Here is a 16,045-nt window from a genome sequence, read left to right as displayed (position 1 = left end):
ACAATCATCAGAGACTGAAATACTACAATAACATCCCTTACACATGTTCTCTTCATTCATCAAAAAAACATTATATATATATATATATATATATATATATATATATATATATATTATTGACAAGATCAAAAAGTTATACATAGGATTAAAACCCAAATAAGAAAATACCATGTACATATTGTTAGAAAAATTAAAAATATTAGTATTTAACTAACTAAAGTAAAATGACAAAATTTTTAAAGAGTTAAGCAATTTTTCATTGCATTCTGTGATGGAATGAAGAAAAAGCACCCCCTTCCTAAGAAATGAAAAATAACAAAGTGGAATGAATCAAATAGCTTTTTCATTCCATTCCTTCTCCGATTCCATCACACCAAACACTATACCTAAGGCTAAGGGTCTATATGGTTGGATGGAACACACACATACCTCAGGGTAAGATGTCAGGAGTGATCCAACATCCCATTTTCCCGTAATTCTTCTTTCTTCCTTTTGTATTTTGTTGCTTGCCCATATTTTCACCTGCATAAAATTTACTTTAATTTAAATCTCAACTGTTTTGCTCAGATAACCGCTCGTTGGTTGGTCGTTTCTAGGTGCTTTTTGGAGCTTCAGTTCATACTTTTACATTTCGATAACATAATTGTACAGATATCAAACTTATTCTTGCACTATTTAAATCTTTTTTGCTGTGATACAAGCACGCAACTGACACTTGTTTCTGTCATGCTTAACATTTTTTTTTTCAAATTCATATTACACTACACTTTAATAAAAAAATAATATTAAAGTTAGTCTTGCACTATCTAAGATCTTTTTTCTGTGCAAACTAAACGACTTGTCAACTGCTGGTGAGGTGACTGCTATTTTTGGGTCTATTTAACATTTTGTTTGAAACTTAAATTCATTAACATAATTGGAAAGATATTAAAACTAATATCTTAAGCACAATTTTACTTACAGTATGGGAATCAGATATGGAATAGCCGCAAGGACTAACAACAAGGATAACGCCTGAGACATTGGAAAGATTGGCAAGAACAACAACAAACTCAGCAGAAGAGGTGGTATGAGGAGCTTTCCAGTATGACTCATCCCATACATCACTATCCACAGGTGCTAGCAGCGACAACAGTGGTGCTGAACCTGGTGCCGATTCAACCTAAGAAAACTCAAAATACAAAATAAATTTAGCTATACCTCTTTTGCTTTTGGGTAGCTACTATCCTATATACTCCTTTATTTATTTATTCACCAAAAACGCAACAACTTCACTACATATGATATATATATTAATCATAAGTTTGAATTTCTGAAACCTGACCTACTGGTAATGAAGTGAAGCCTATAATAAGAAAAAATAGCTTCATTTTTGTAAGGACATGTTTGGTTTGAAGTCCAACCAAAGTGGAATCTGATATTCTATTCCATAGCGTGTTTGGTTGCCACATTAGCGGAATTCAATTCCATCAAAATGATTCAAGAACCAAGTTTGGAGGATTTCACCTTTCGTAGGGCAGTAGGGCCAGGGGAGGGTAGAAAAAATCAATTCCATTCTTCATTTTTTTATTAGAAGACCAAAATACCTTCAGTATATTTATACTGAAATAAATAAAACTAAGAATTCAAGTGTATATATATATATATATATATATATATATATATATATATATCTATATAATGAACAAAAATAAATAAGTTATTTCTGAATTTCATTTGCAGATATCATTCACTCCTTGAGAAAACGTTGTAGAAACCAAAACATCCCTAAGAGTAGGAATAGGAGGAGTTTTGACCAGGTGCAGGTGCTTAGCAATGAAGAACAATAAGAAATAAAGATTACCGAGTGTAAAATGCTGCCAAATGGGTATTCAGCTAATGATCCCTGTCCTTTGAGTAACTTGTGGTTGAGCTTATTTTTTCCATGGTTGTGAGACACGGGTTGGGGCTTCATGATTGTTTTTGGTCCCAGGACTTGAAGGAAAGCTTTGTAAGCAGCAAGGTCACAGCGGGTATTTCTTCGGTGGGTGAGTAAAACTCTGACATAGTCCAGAATGAGAGCATCAAGAAGTGTATCATGACAGCACAACTTACAAATAACTCCACCCCCATCTTAACGACCATCTCCTTGAACAGCAAGAAAAAGAGCTCCATGTCATCAGTAGCAATACCACCACCAGCCCAATAGCACCACCACTTTTATCTTCTAAAGTGTGACCAACAAGCACAAGGGCGTTTGCAGCCCGACATAATGAAGCTATGTAAGATTCTTCAAGCAGTGCATTTGGATTTATAGTAGCCAGATCGATGCCAATAGACAATAAAGATTTACCTGCTTGTCGCCTAGCTTGATGACACCACTTTGTCAGGATAATCTTTGTGGAGAAAATTGCAATCAAGCCCTAAATTGAATGGTTCTCCATTTAAATAAAACACGGTATAGGGCTAGAGTGGATAATCTGGAAGAAAAAAGACGAAGAACAGAAGAATATGAGGTCAAACTAACGGAATGGAATCAATAAAGGAAAATGCTTACCTTTTTCTTCGAAGGGAGGGTCAATTGACTTACTCTCATAGATGATGGTTGTATGTGCTGTAGTTCGTATACTTAGGGGTTTCTTGTTGTAAGTGAGATTAGGTTTTTTTGTCGATGTTGTAGTTCGTATAAGCCAGGGGAGACGTCGGGAAAGTGGTTAGAGGAGAAGGGAATCGCTGAAGAAGAAAAATAGGATGTGTTCGTAAGATGGAAGGGAAAATTGGCTTAGAAGCTGGTCAAACATAATGAAACATTGAAACGTTTGGAAAAAACTTCTCCCAAATGGTTGGAGAAGAAGGCAAAATGATGGATTTTACTTTGTGCCGGTTGGAAGGTAAGATACATGACGTAATCGGAAGTCGGAAATACAAACAGTAGCATATCATGATGGGGGGGGGGGGGGTTGTTATCGGTGTAGTGTGACAGGAAAGAATGGTTGGAGAAGATGGTCGGAGACACTTGGCGGTGCGAGATCGGAGGTTGGGTGGTGGTGCGATGTTGCTATAAAGACGAAGGCCCTAGGGCTTTTTCTTGCTAATTGTAAGAGGCGGGGGGTTTAATTTTTGGAATCTAATAGGCAAGTGAAATCCCGCCTTAAAACGCGTGGTTCATTAAAAAATTATAAAGCGACACACTTAGATGACACACATTTTATCAAAGGCACCCTCCACATTTTTTTTTTCTTTTCTGACACTAATTTTAGGGCACGCACAAATGCGCGTCCTCTATCCTTCAATTTTTTCAATACTGACATTTTTTTTAGGGCACCCACAAATGTGTGTCCTCTATCAGCGTGTGTCATTGTTTGCGCGTCATTAAAGACCTATTTTCTAGTAGTGTATAGCCAAAAATTTTCAAAAAGTTTTTAAAATACTGAACATACTACTGGTATAACTAATTCGAGTACGCATTATTGGACTTTAATTAAGTATAGTTTGGCCAACTATGCTTAATTAAGGAAAGTTAATGCGAGGCTTGAAATGGTTATAGTAGAATTATGTTCAAAACGATTTTCAGCTTGAACTTTTGAAAAACAAAGTTTTTCGGTGTGCGTACGGGCATTGCATATTATAGGCATTCATCTAGGTACAATCAGAAGCTAAGTGCACTTTTACCACAATGTCTTATTTAGAAATATTCTTATCCCTTATCAAGTGCCAGGTTAACCACTTTGGTTATATCACTATCCACTCTAAGAGCAATCCACTTAGTACTGAATTAAGGTTAGTAGCTAGATACACACTAGTAATAATCTTAAGTCGAAACCTATACCAATTATTCCTCAATTCCCCTTTTACTCGTCTTCGTACTAGAGTTACAAAAAGGAAAAGCGTTCTGATACCGACACGGATGAGAGTTGTAGCATCGTGTTAGAAGGTAGATGAGTCGCCCCGAGTAGTCACTTGGATACCATTGGAGAGCATTCCCGATTCGACTCACGGGGAGACACGGAGCTTTAACCCATTATCACTAATATGTGAGACCATCTTTCTACGCTACGATTTAGCTTTAGGTTGTTTCCACCTTGAGCTTAAAACTTAACATAGGATACCCTTTGACCTCTATAAAAAGATGCGAAACTGCATTGACACCATAAAACGTTTTACAAATAATTTTTCTTGTCCTTTATCTTGGGGAAAAGACATTGGTACTTGCCTTATACACGCCTTGTACTCGCCTTAGTATTTAGGTATGATCAACTACACTAATCTACTTATTCCTTACTTCTTAATCTTCCATCGAAAAGTTATTTCATTTCATCAGTATTATTTATAATCGATAAAATATTTTATAACCACTTCATACAACTTACTAGACCTTTCCTAAAAATTTAAGCCATATTCTCGCTAAAAATCTTTTAACAACTTGCTTTAACTTAACACAAAACTCAGTTTAACCAATATTGGTTTTAATATTGCTATTTCAATTTCATTTCAAATCCATTTCAATGGATAGATGTGCTTTTAAGGGCATATAAACCATTTTAAACCTTGCTTACCATTTTGACACATTTTCGAAAAACTTAGAAACATTTTCTTTTATAAAAGTGTTTGAACTCTATGCTATAAAACTTAAACATATGACATTGAAGTTCATATTATGTGAAAAAGTTTCATCGAATCTTCAAAACACTTTTGTTTTGACTCTTTTAACAGCTTTCTCATTTAGACATAGTAATTTACTTTAATGTATTTTCTCGAAACCCAACATGATATTTATGAAAATTTCTACTTCAAACATGTTTATAAGACATCTCTAATGCTTGTATTCCAAAACAAACCTTATTTGTGTAATTTGCTTCAATATAGTTTATATAATCTATAAAGTTTTTAAAATTTATAGCATTTGAAAACTTAGTGTTCACTTTTAAATTTCCAGTGATACACTCTCAACATTGAATAATTATTCTTCTAAATATATTGACTCTTTACCTTATCTATTTTAACCATTGCTGGACTTCAGTCTAAAAAGTCAAAACTGTCAGATTTTCAATTATCAATTGTAGGGCTTCTTCTTTTTCACAAATGGAGTTTAACTTAATAGATAACTTATGAATTTTTAGCAATCCTTAGCAAACACTTTAAAACTCTCATATGTCTATTTAATCATCAATATACATCAAATGTTGAAGTTTGAAATATATCTCAACATGGTTTTAAATCTACCTATAGGTATTGTTCTTATAATTTTAACAATAGCAATCATTGCCGCCGCTACCTTTCTTTTTTCTTTCCCCCGAACTTGATTTCTCGCTCTCCTTCTGATTTTAGATCTCGCACGGCCATAATAGTAACCTAATACATTGTCTAACTTTGTTTCTGTCTATTTTGCTTCTCCTGGTATCATGTTCGTACACATACAGACTAGAAGTCTACCCTTTCGTTTTGAGCGATTAATACATGTATGGTCGTGAGGAATAATTTTGATTTAGTCAACTTTGATATATTCAATTACGCATTTTATCATATACATCTTGCTTTTATTTTGAAATCTCTATAAACAAGTGATCCTTATTTACATTTGTTCTTTCGTTCTAAATTCAGAAACTTGATATAAAATTTAATTTTCATTGTATTTTTCCTTATAATTAATACACAAGATGAATACTCTTATGCTTATCATTTTTCTATATTCGGAAATTATATGTGAAGGATGTGTTTCCTTATGTTTTTCTTTTCTTTAAATACATCAAAAGTTTTGAATGTTACGATTATCTATTCTCTAAATGATTGTTTTTGTAGAAACACTAAACTAAGAATGCACTATTTTAAAAGATCGACATTTTTACACCTTTCTTAAAATAGCATTTTACTTTGCAATTTTCAGTGAGTTCCTAAACTTTCAAACTTGTTTCCATAAATATTCTGACTTGCTAAGCTTAGTTGCACATATAGGCACGACACATACTAGACTTAGTAACTAGAAGCCAAGTTATAACCTACTAGAAACTTAGAAACAAGTTGGATCTAAGGATAGTGTACTTAGATTTCACATTGGTATGTGAATTCTACAACTACTTAACTGTAGAGACTATCCATATTCGGGTCACTCTTTGACTCGAACACCTTTTCATGAATCATATAAACACATTATGCACTTGACCTAGTAGTAGAAATTAGGTCGGAGTCTCGTGGAACTTAAGTTAAAGTTGAAAACTAGGGCTAGTATACTTGATTCCTCAATTTCACTTGAATGTCGAAACCACTACATAGAATGCCAATAAACCGATAAAATAAGTTACAAACATTATTTATAACTATACAAGAGTTATAATAACATAAAATAATTTGAAGTCTCAAAGATTCTATTTAGTTTGATATTCAAAGTTTACCAGAACCCGAAAAAACCCTAAAAGCCGTAAACTCAAATTTATAAACTTTCACACCTAAAACTCCATAAAGTTTGTTATGAACCTTATAATATCACTTAAAAATAATTAAATTCAGGAAAATATCATCAAGGATAATAAAAATTAAGTCATTAACATTTACCTATAATTTATAAGCCAAAAATCAAGGTTTTATGGATAAAAGCTAGGTTAAGTTGTATATTTTATAAAACTTTGATATTTTTTTGTATATAAAAGATTTAATTATTATAAAGAGAAAAGAGAAATAGAGGGTATTATGCCTCAAAAATTCGGATCCCTCTCTCCCCATATCTCTCTCTCACACTCAAAAGGCACACACTACTCATTTTCACTCACTCTTCACTCCACCTTTTTACATCCTTCAAGAACAAGTTTTTTTCTCTCAAACTCTTTGTTTCTCTCTCAAAACCCACAAAATTCTCCAGCCAAGAACATCCCTCAACCTTCAAATCTTCATCTTCTAGGGTTGTTCTTCAAGGTAATCACGAAAATCCTTCATCTTCCTTCACTTTCTTTCTTGTTTTAAAGGTTTTTCTTACACTTTCTCCTTCTTCTACTTCTTCATCTTCTTCAGACTTGTTTTCTTTTTGTTAAAATGGTTTTTAGAACATCATGGATGTGTTATAACACCATGCATGTATGATAAACAAGGTTGCATGTTCATGATCTTAGTGAAAAAATCGATTTTAAGGATTAAAACATCAAACCCAAGTTAAGAGTTTTTGATAAACAAAATTTTGTTCATAATTGCATGTATACATTTTGATAAGTTTTGATCTTTTGATATCTGGAAACATGACTAGAATATGATTTTATCATGAATTCATAAAATATCTCAAAAGATTTACTCAAAGAAATGATGAAAACTCACTTTTCTAACCAATCATCATGCATGCAATCTGCCAGATTTCTTCACCTGACTTTAAACTGCCATATCTAACTCATTTCTTAACCAAAATTCGAGATTCGTTTTCTGAAATATAATATTTTGAGTTATCTTTCAAACCCATCTCACCTCACTGGAAAATTCTGATATTTTGATTTTTAGCAATTTTTACAAAACTGTTTCTCAAACAGCACCTTTTGGTGAATACTAGTTTTGTATTGCATATTCAAAGGTCTTATTCATCACTAAAACTCAAGGAAAAATTAATTTGAGCACTTAACATCATGTATTAAGAGGAACAAAAAGATCTTGACTCAAAAGTCTTTGTAACATGTTGCAAAAATTCTCAAAATAACATCAATAATCTTTACCAAAACCACAAGAACAAAGTTTTCTCTATAGTTTATTGAGCCTTTAGGCATGTTTTTCGACATCAAAAATAAGAAGACGATTATTCATTGTTATTAAATCGTATGAAGATGCATTCTGGAAATTTTCAGCTGAATATATATTTCATTTATTTTTACATGAAAATAATAAGAAAATAGTGTGTTAAAGCATATAAAATACTTACACTAGTAAATAAATTTTGGAAGAATTTGTGGATGTCCCTTTAAGATAATAAACATCTCTGATGAAGTTTCATCGATTTTTGTTACTGTTTAGTATGATTTTGAATTTTCTTTTTATTTAGTTCCAATAAATCATAAAACCATTTTAGAGAATGTGAAAATATCATCTCTTATTTTTCGCAGCTTCTACCTTATGTGTAAGACTCAGAACATATTTTGGGAATTTTTCAAAATGTATATCTATTTTTCCATGATTTTTGTGTTTATAATGGACTAAAAACAGGAAAAATAGTTTTACTAATCCAAAATTCATGACAATTTACCAGAAACTCGTAAAATATATTTGGATGATAGATACAAATTTGGATGATTTTTCTCTTCTGTATGCTATTTTTCTTCTACTTTCCCAAGATTTAATACACTTAAATGCACAAAAATCATAAAATTGGGTTCAACAGTTTATAAATCCATTTTTATATTTTTCCCAGCTTAATTATGTGTAATGGCAGTATTATAAGAAGTTTGGGGAATTTTCTTAACAAATTGCTATTTTTCATGAATTTTTATCTATTTAGAGAATTAAATATAAGAAGAATGGTGATACACATATATAATCCATGAAAATTTATTTGGAAGTATTTTAATTTAGTTAGAACCAAAATCTGTAGTTTGGTAATTTTTATTAACTGCTTAGTATTTTTCATGATTTTATGGTTATTCTAGAAATTAAAATGGTGAAAAATAGCTAGACATATCAAAAATGCAAGAAAAATTATCTTAACATCCTTGACTTCAGTTGAAAGTGAAATACAAAGTTTGAGAAATTTTAGAACTAAATTGATTCAGTTTTTCAATATTTAATCATTGGAACACCTCTTAAAATGTTAAATATTAACATTTCAATAATGGGAATTTTCCACTTAAATTGTTATATAACAATTGATTCATTGAAATTTAATTTTCACAGAAAAATGCTTGTGACTTATCAATATTAAATTTTGACACAATATTGACATAATTCTATTTTAGTAGTGTTAGATTTCGATTAGAGAGACACTAACGAATACCATTATTGTAGGAATCGGTAGTGGTAGGAATGGAACGTAGTTCAAGGCATCATTTGCATCATCTTAAAGCATTGTGAGTATTCACGACTCCCCTATTTTCGGTTTTTATGTTTTGGCGTGGAAAAGCATGTCCGAAAAACTATTATTTGTTCGTTGTATTTAAATTGATTTGTATCAAACTTGATTGCTATATTTTTATAAGTATGTCTATGCAACACGAAACATGAGGCCTTATCGTCTTAAGTCCCTTCCCTTATACTTTACTCCAACCATTAACTCTTTGAGCCAATGGTCATTATGGATAGCGTTATTAGGAATTGACAACTCCTCACTCGCCCGATTGCTTGAGTGCATGATACCATATAATATGTGGAACGATAAGCATAGATCTTGATAGGGCATCAGTCATAGGCTTGGTTGGGAACTCATTGTTTGCTCATACACATACAAACTTGTTACTTATTATAGCAACACACTTGTTTATTATTTATAGCAATGAACTTTATTTCCCATGAGAATATGAACGTTGCATCTCATTTAGGAAACATACTTTATCTCTCATGATGACAACGAACTTTGTTTATGCAAACTTATTACTCATTTTTGCAATATATTTTTATTTATGGAAACCTTATTACTCGGTTTAGCAACAAACTTCTATTCATGAAAACTTATTTACTTATTTTAGCAATAAACATTTGTTTATGGAAACTGTTATCAGTATTCAGATTATCATGAATTTCAAACTATATTATGTTATAAACTTGTGAGTACTCACCAACTATTTTTATAGTTGACGCTCGCTTTACATGCTTTTTCAGGAATCATCGAGTAAGTGGCACTTAGGGACACATCACCTTTAGGAGCATTCGCATGTGTTGTATTTCAATTTACATTGTAATTTCTTTTAAAAGTTGTTCAAACCCATTGTAAAATTGTAATGATTTTAATACTACGGTTGGTGTTGTCTTTTAACTTTTGCTATGAAACCTTTTATATTGCCACGCCTCGTGTTTCCGCTTTAGTGGGGTGTGACATATTAATTGAGAAATTATATTATTTAATTAGTATTGATCAAGAACTAATTTGGAATTAATTTAGTGATCAAAAGAGACCAATTAAATTAATGGGGACTGATTATGTAAATCAGTGATACATATGGTTTGGGCTATTGATCCATGATGGACTAAGTTTATGTGAGAGTCCATGAAGAGTTAGTCCATATGAGTTATTGGATCATAAGCCTAATTGTAAGAATTAGGGTTTACATATGACTCTTGGAATTCTACACTATATATGTATTCCCTAAACCCAAAAATCGTGACTGGTGTATTCCATGAAGAGTATAGCTAATTTTTGGTGTGCCTAACCTCTCTCTCATTATCCTCCACTTGTTCATGGTGTTTGTGACTTGTTTGAGGCATCACACTTGGGGTGTTAAGCTCTTGAAAGGCCAAAACTCTATAAGCTACAACAAAGAGGCAATAACTTAACTTGTTTTTATGTTGCAATATTAAATTTGTATGCTACTTATAGGTTTCATGCTTTGGATAATTTTTTTGTTGCATGTATAACTAGAGAAAACATAGATCCAAAGCATTAGGGTTGCATGTGAACCATAGGAGTGTTATAGCACATAAAACCCAACAGATCTTATTATCAGTACTCAAGCTTTCCCGATCACACATAATGTTCGTAATTTATAAGTCTAAATGATCAATCATTGCTTTCATCGACTCCAAAATCCTTTGTGTTTCTAGCAATTGAGTACTATACTTTTTAGCTTCATTACTAGAAGAGATAAGCAAATCATTAACATAAGTAATTGCATCATCAAACTCGGATAAAATCGAATTGTATGCATTAGAAGGAATGTTAAAGGATTGTAAAAGAGAATGTACCTTTGAAGTCATTGGTGATTTATGAGTAGATGTCGAAACAAAACATTTCCCAGTCACTTTCTCTTCCTCCTCTTCCTCCTTTTCCTCATACTCTGTGAACATAGTCCCATATGTAGGGTTTCTCATTTCTTCGTCATCAGAACCTGAGGACCAGATTTGGTAGGTTCCTTCTTCGTCATCCATACCCTTGGCTACAAGTGATATTCCCATTGTCTTAGCTCTGACTTCCTGAACCTTTCCACATAATAGGCTTCATCCTTCACCATGCTCTTCTTCTTATCTTTCTTCCTTAACATACAATCGCTTGACATATGATTTGCTCCATTGTAATAATGGCAGTCGAATCCAGAGTCTCCCTTGAGCTTTTTCTCCACCTTCGCATCTTCAGCTTTAATTTCCTTATTTTCCACTTTCTTCTCATCATTTACTGACTTCCCAGAACGGCTTCCTTTAACTTCACTTGTTCGATCCTTTTCATTAAATGACTTTTTGAAAAACTTCTTTACTCGATTGTTTTAGTAAAAAGCCACAACTTCGTCATTAGAGTTGACGATCAGACCTTTCTTCTCAAATGTTACCACAGAGTTCTCGCATACATTTCTTTTCATTCTTCAACAATTTCTCAGCCTGTTCTGTAACATTTGATTATTGGAAGAAGTTCCAACACTTTGAACAGTCGGAGGAGGACGAACATCACCTGTGATGCATTTCCAGAGATCCTCATCTATTCCATTCAAATAGTCATCCATACAATCAGTCCATTGATCATAGAACTCAGGAATCAACATAGGAATCTTACTTGAAGAACCAAGAAGATGAGGGTATGAAGTCATTGTTTTAATGATAAAGTTTGCCATTGTTGTACGGAACATTTTTGAGAAAAGCTTCAAAAATTGAGAATTAATGGACGAAACTTTCAGAAATTAAACACCGAATACTCGATTAGACAACCTAAACACATAATCGAATCAAATATGAAGAACTATTAAGATTTTCAGAATCAAAAGAGCGGCAACTTTTGAATCCAGTCCGAGACTCAAAATACTTTTGAAACTTGAGAAAATCAGATCAGCACAGAATGATTCCTGCTCTGATACCAAATGTAGTGGTGTGTGAATCGAGTATGAAATACGAGATCAGAGTTGAAAATGTGAATTGCAAACATACTATCTAAATATAATCTGATTGGCTCATTTATGCTTTCGAAGAATACAAGAACGTTTTAAAGAGAACAATATGAAAGCAAAAACTCCTCTCTAACTCTAGCATTCATCCCATATTTATAGGGATCAGGAAAGCATACAAAAAAATATACGGGACTGAGACATTAAAACTTTCGTTACAATATGCCCTTATAATAAACTTACATACATCACATTCGACACTAGAAAATACATAGACGACCTTTGACACCTCACAATAACAAATGACCTCAACAAAATTCCTAGTTCGCTTAAACTAATGCTCTGATACCATATATGACATCCCCAAATTCATGGTCAATTTAAAAATTTTATTTATGCTTATTTGGAAATCAGAGTATTCATTTTAAAGAATAATATTGCGGAATTTGTTTCCAGAAAATCATGATAAATATATTATCAAAGAATTTCCGAAGAAATGTATTTTGTTTATATAAAAACTTTGGGATTTCATCGTCAACACAGAAACATAAGCATAAACAGACCTTACATTCATTTACACTAGTGATTTACATCTCCTTTAATCTCTCAATGTAATGTAACTTCGTATCGACACCTGTGATACAAATAAATTGAATGGGTCAGGTTGGGAAACCTGGTGAGTACATATGGATTTCACTCGCACAATGTCATATCATATACATATGTTTTAGAACTCACAACATATACAATTTCACCTCATATAAGCAATTTTAACCTACCTCGTCGATCATCACGATGACACGATCTATACTCTCAAATCTAAAATTAACCTATTTACCTAATCCATACTCCCGGATCAGGTATGTCTAATCCATGCTATCGGATTAATAACTATGCCCATTCCATACTCTCGGACTAGGGACAATTGACTATGTCTAGTCCATGCTCCCGGATTAATGACAAATAACTATGTCCTTTCCATACTCTCAGACTAAGGACAAATGACTAAGTCTAATCCATGATCTCGAATTAATGACAAGTTTTTAAAGTTCTATCCTCTGTTTATATGTGACACCCCCATTTTTACGGCCAGAAAAGACTGATTTGTTATTCTTTATTTAAAAATAAGAGTAGCCTTTTTATAAAATTTTTGCAGAATTTGTTCCCAGAAAAACATGATAAATGTGTTATCAAATCATTTCCTAAGAAATGTATTTCATTTTTTAAAACTTTGGGATGTCATCGTCAATACAGAAAAATAAGCATAAACAAACCTTACATTCATCTACACTAGTGATCTACATCTCCTTAATCTCTCAGTGTAAAGTAGTTTCGTATCGACACCTGTGATACAAATAAACTTGAGTGGGTCAGGTTGAGAAACCTGGTAAGTACATAGGGTTTTCAACCCACAATAATATAATTATGTTTAATCATTAAACAATCAACCCAATTATCCATCCTCATTATCTTCTTTATTTCTTAAGGATCTATCATAGGAATCATTTATCATTCACTCATTCATTCCTAAGGATAGTCCTAAGGAATAGGCACGAAGTCCATCGTTTGCCTAATGACACAGCTGTCAATGTTAACTATTAAGTACAGCTGCCAATATTATCATTTAGGCACAGCTGCCAGAATTATGACATTCTCAATTAGGCGCAGCTGTCGATATTGTCCTTTGGTCGCAGCTGCAAGGGTTATGATGTTCTCTATTAGGCGCAGCTGCCGATACTACCCTTTGAGCACAGCTTCTAGGATGTTTAGAGTACATCGTAGATCAAAACATCTACAGGTTGTGGCACAGCTGCCAAAGCTCATCTGTAGGGTACTAAGTCCATTGCTGCCAATGTTCACCTATAGGGCACTATGTCCATAACTGCCAATGTTCCTCTATATCAGCTTTCATCGCTTATCATTCGTTTACCCATGTTTTACCCAACATATTTTGTAGATATAAAATACATATATAGTTAAACCATTTAAAACATGTATAAGATCGTTCATCTAGCATAGATTTCAAGTAAACATATAATATGCACACATAGCACGTAATTTATATAAAAATACTTCATATCTGTGTGTAAGATAACAGTAACTATGCACTCACTTGTTAAAGTGATGATTCCAAACTCGGGCAGCGTTTCGCTTCTAACGATTCTATTTTCCTTCGACGAAACTTAGCATTATTATCGCTAAGTTTTAGTCTAATCTCTATTGCGACTAATTATTAGTCTAGATTCATCATAAACTCAAAGTCTACTTTCATGATCTATCAAGTAAGGAACAAATAGGTAGGATCATATCAGAGGTAGGGTCCGTTTGGTTTACGAAGTATACTGTTTGGAAATCCCACTTTAAACACCTCATAAATCACAACCTACACATCATCCCCATAAGTAGATCAATCAGTATAATGACTTGGAATCACTGATAAATCTTGTTTATAGGTTCATAATAACGATAATGACCTGATACATAAGTTATACTTAAAGTAGGGTAAGCATAACTCACTTACAAAGGGATTTAACGAAGAACCGGGCTTTGCGTGGGCAAAACTTCTGAGCCGAAAGCTCTTCTTCTCGGAGCCTTCTGGCACTTCGAGACTCTCCGCTAACACTTATAAGTTGCTAGGGATTAGGAGAGAGAGATTGGGAGTGTTGATAGGGAAAGAAGGGTTGTGGTGTGAAGAAATTGGGTGATTTACGCCTCTCTTTATAGGCTGCCAGTGCCGAGTACGCTGAGCGTACTCAAGAATTACACTGAGTGTAATGGGTTTTTAAGGGTTATGCTAAGCGTACTCAAAATTACGCTGGGCCTAATGTGCCACGTGTCGCGATCTCATGCAAAGCCTTGGGGAAGAAGGCCTAATGTGCCAGGTGTCGCGATATCATGCAAAGCCTTGGGGAAGAAGGTGCGGCTCAGATTGCGCCACGTGTCACTCGCTTGTTACTCTAAAAACTAATTATCTTCTAAAATCCGTAACTTTTGCGTACGAGGTCCATTTTTGACTTTCTTTATATCTATGCATAGGCGGGACCGTACTCTACAACTTTCGTTTAGACTCCGTCGGCTAATTTTGACTTTATTTTTAAAGTTATATTTTTAACAGGCCGGGACAGGAAAAGTCCGTTAAAAATCCATAACTTCTTCATCCGACGTCCGCTTTCGTCTGTCTTTATATCGTTGAGCTTCTATTAATGAGATCTTCAATTATCATTTAGGTTCTGTCCGCTAAAAATCGATCGATCTAAAATTCGAATTTTGGGCTATGCACTACTATGCTAAATCTTAGAAAAATCATAACTTCCTCATACGAAGTCAGATTTTGACATTCTTTTTATGTAAGTACTCGGTTTACCATATACTATGAATTTTGTTTAGATTCCTAAGGCGAAAAAAGTAATTTATCAAAATTTACTTTTTACGTTACGCTGTGCCGTGCCGGATTAGTCGTAAAACTTCGACGGATCATAACTTCTTCGTTATAACTCATATTTCGGCGTCCTTTATTTGTACGGAACCCTTGTGAAATATACTATGACTTGGTTAAGATTATTCATTCTAAATAATCTTCCATAAAAAAGTCATTTTTGACGCTTATTGTCTCTAAATTGACTAGCCCGAATCTACGGCCATTTCAATTATCTCCCCCTTAGGATGATTACTTCCCGGAATCATCAACAAAGCAGGGCTTGTGTAATGACTCCATATGTTATCTCTTCATCCTAGGTAATAATCATAACTTCTATGTTCCTTCGAATGAGTATCTAACTCTTGGACTTCTTGACTACAGGCGGTGGTCAATGTTGCATCTGCTCTTTATCCTATGTTGGACTTCCAATCGTAACCTTCGAGTTACAAAATCGATCCTAATTGGAGACTCCTACTTCTTCTTAAACAGACTGATATTAAGAGAAGTTCTTTGATTACCACAATAGACCGATGGGTCATTTTGTAATGACCTCTCATCGTATGATGCAACGCTTAGACTCAGGTCTTTTAGAGTCAAATTACAGAATAGAATATACCTTCCTTCATGTTCTAATGTGATATAATCACATTCTAGCATGTAGCACTTCTAG

The 16,045-nt window shown here is 33.4% G+C and overlaps 1 long non-coding RNA gene across 1 annotated transcript; it reads right to left on the bottom strand.

Moving 5' to 3' along the window:
- Nucleotides 1–442: 442 nt before the first annotated feature.
- Nucleotides 443–1,881, bottom strand: LOC145129457 (uncharacterized). The gene is made up of 3 exons (XR_013717496.1): nt 1,844–1,881; nt 962–1,162; nt 443–522 (listed from the first exon to the last, which is right to left on the bottom strand). It is a non-coding gene; the product is annotated as an uncharacterized LOC145129457 (long non-coding RNA).
- Nucleotides 1,882–16,045: the final 14,164 nt, after the last annotated feature.

The sequence above is a fragment of the Lactuca virosa genome, chromosome 8, assembly GCF_052849685.1.
Source record: "Lactuca virosa cultivar CGN04683 chromosome 8, Lactuca_virosa_CGN04683_v6, whole genome shotgun sequence".
NCBI lineage: Eukaryota > Viridiplantae > Streptophyta > Magnoliopsida > Asterales > Asteraceae > Lactuca > Lactuca virosa.
This window is presented reverse-complemented; position numbering and strand designations above follow the sequence as displayed.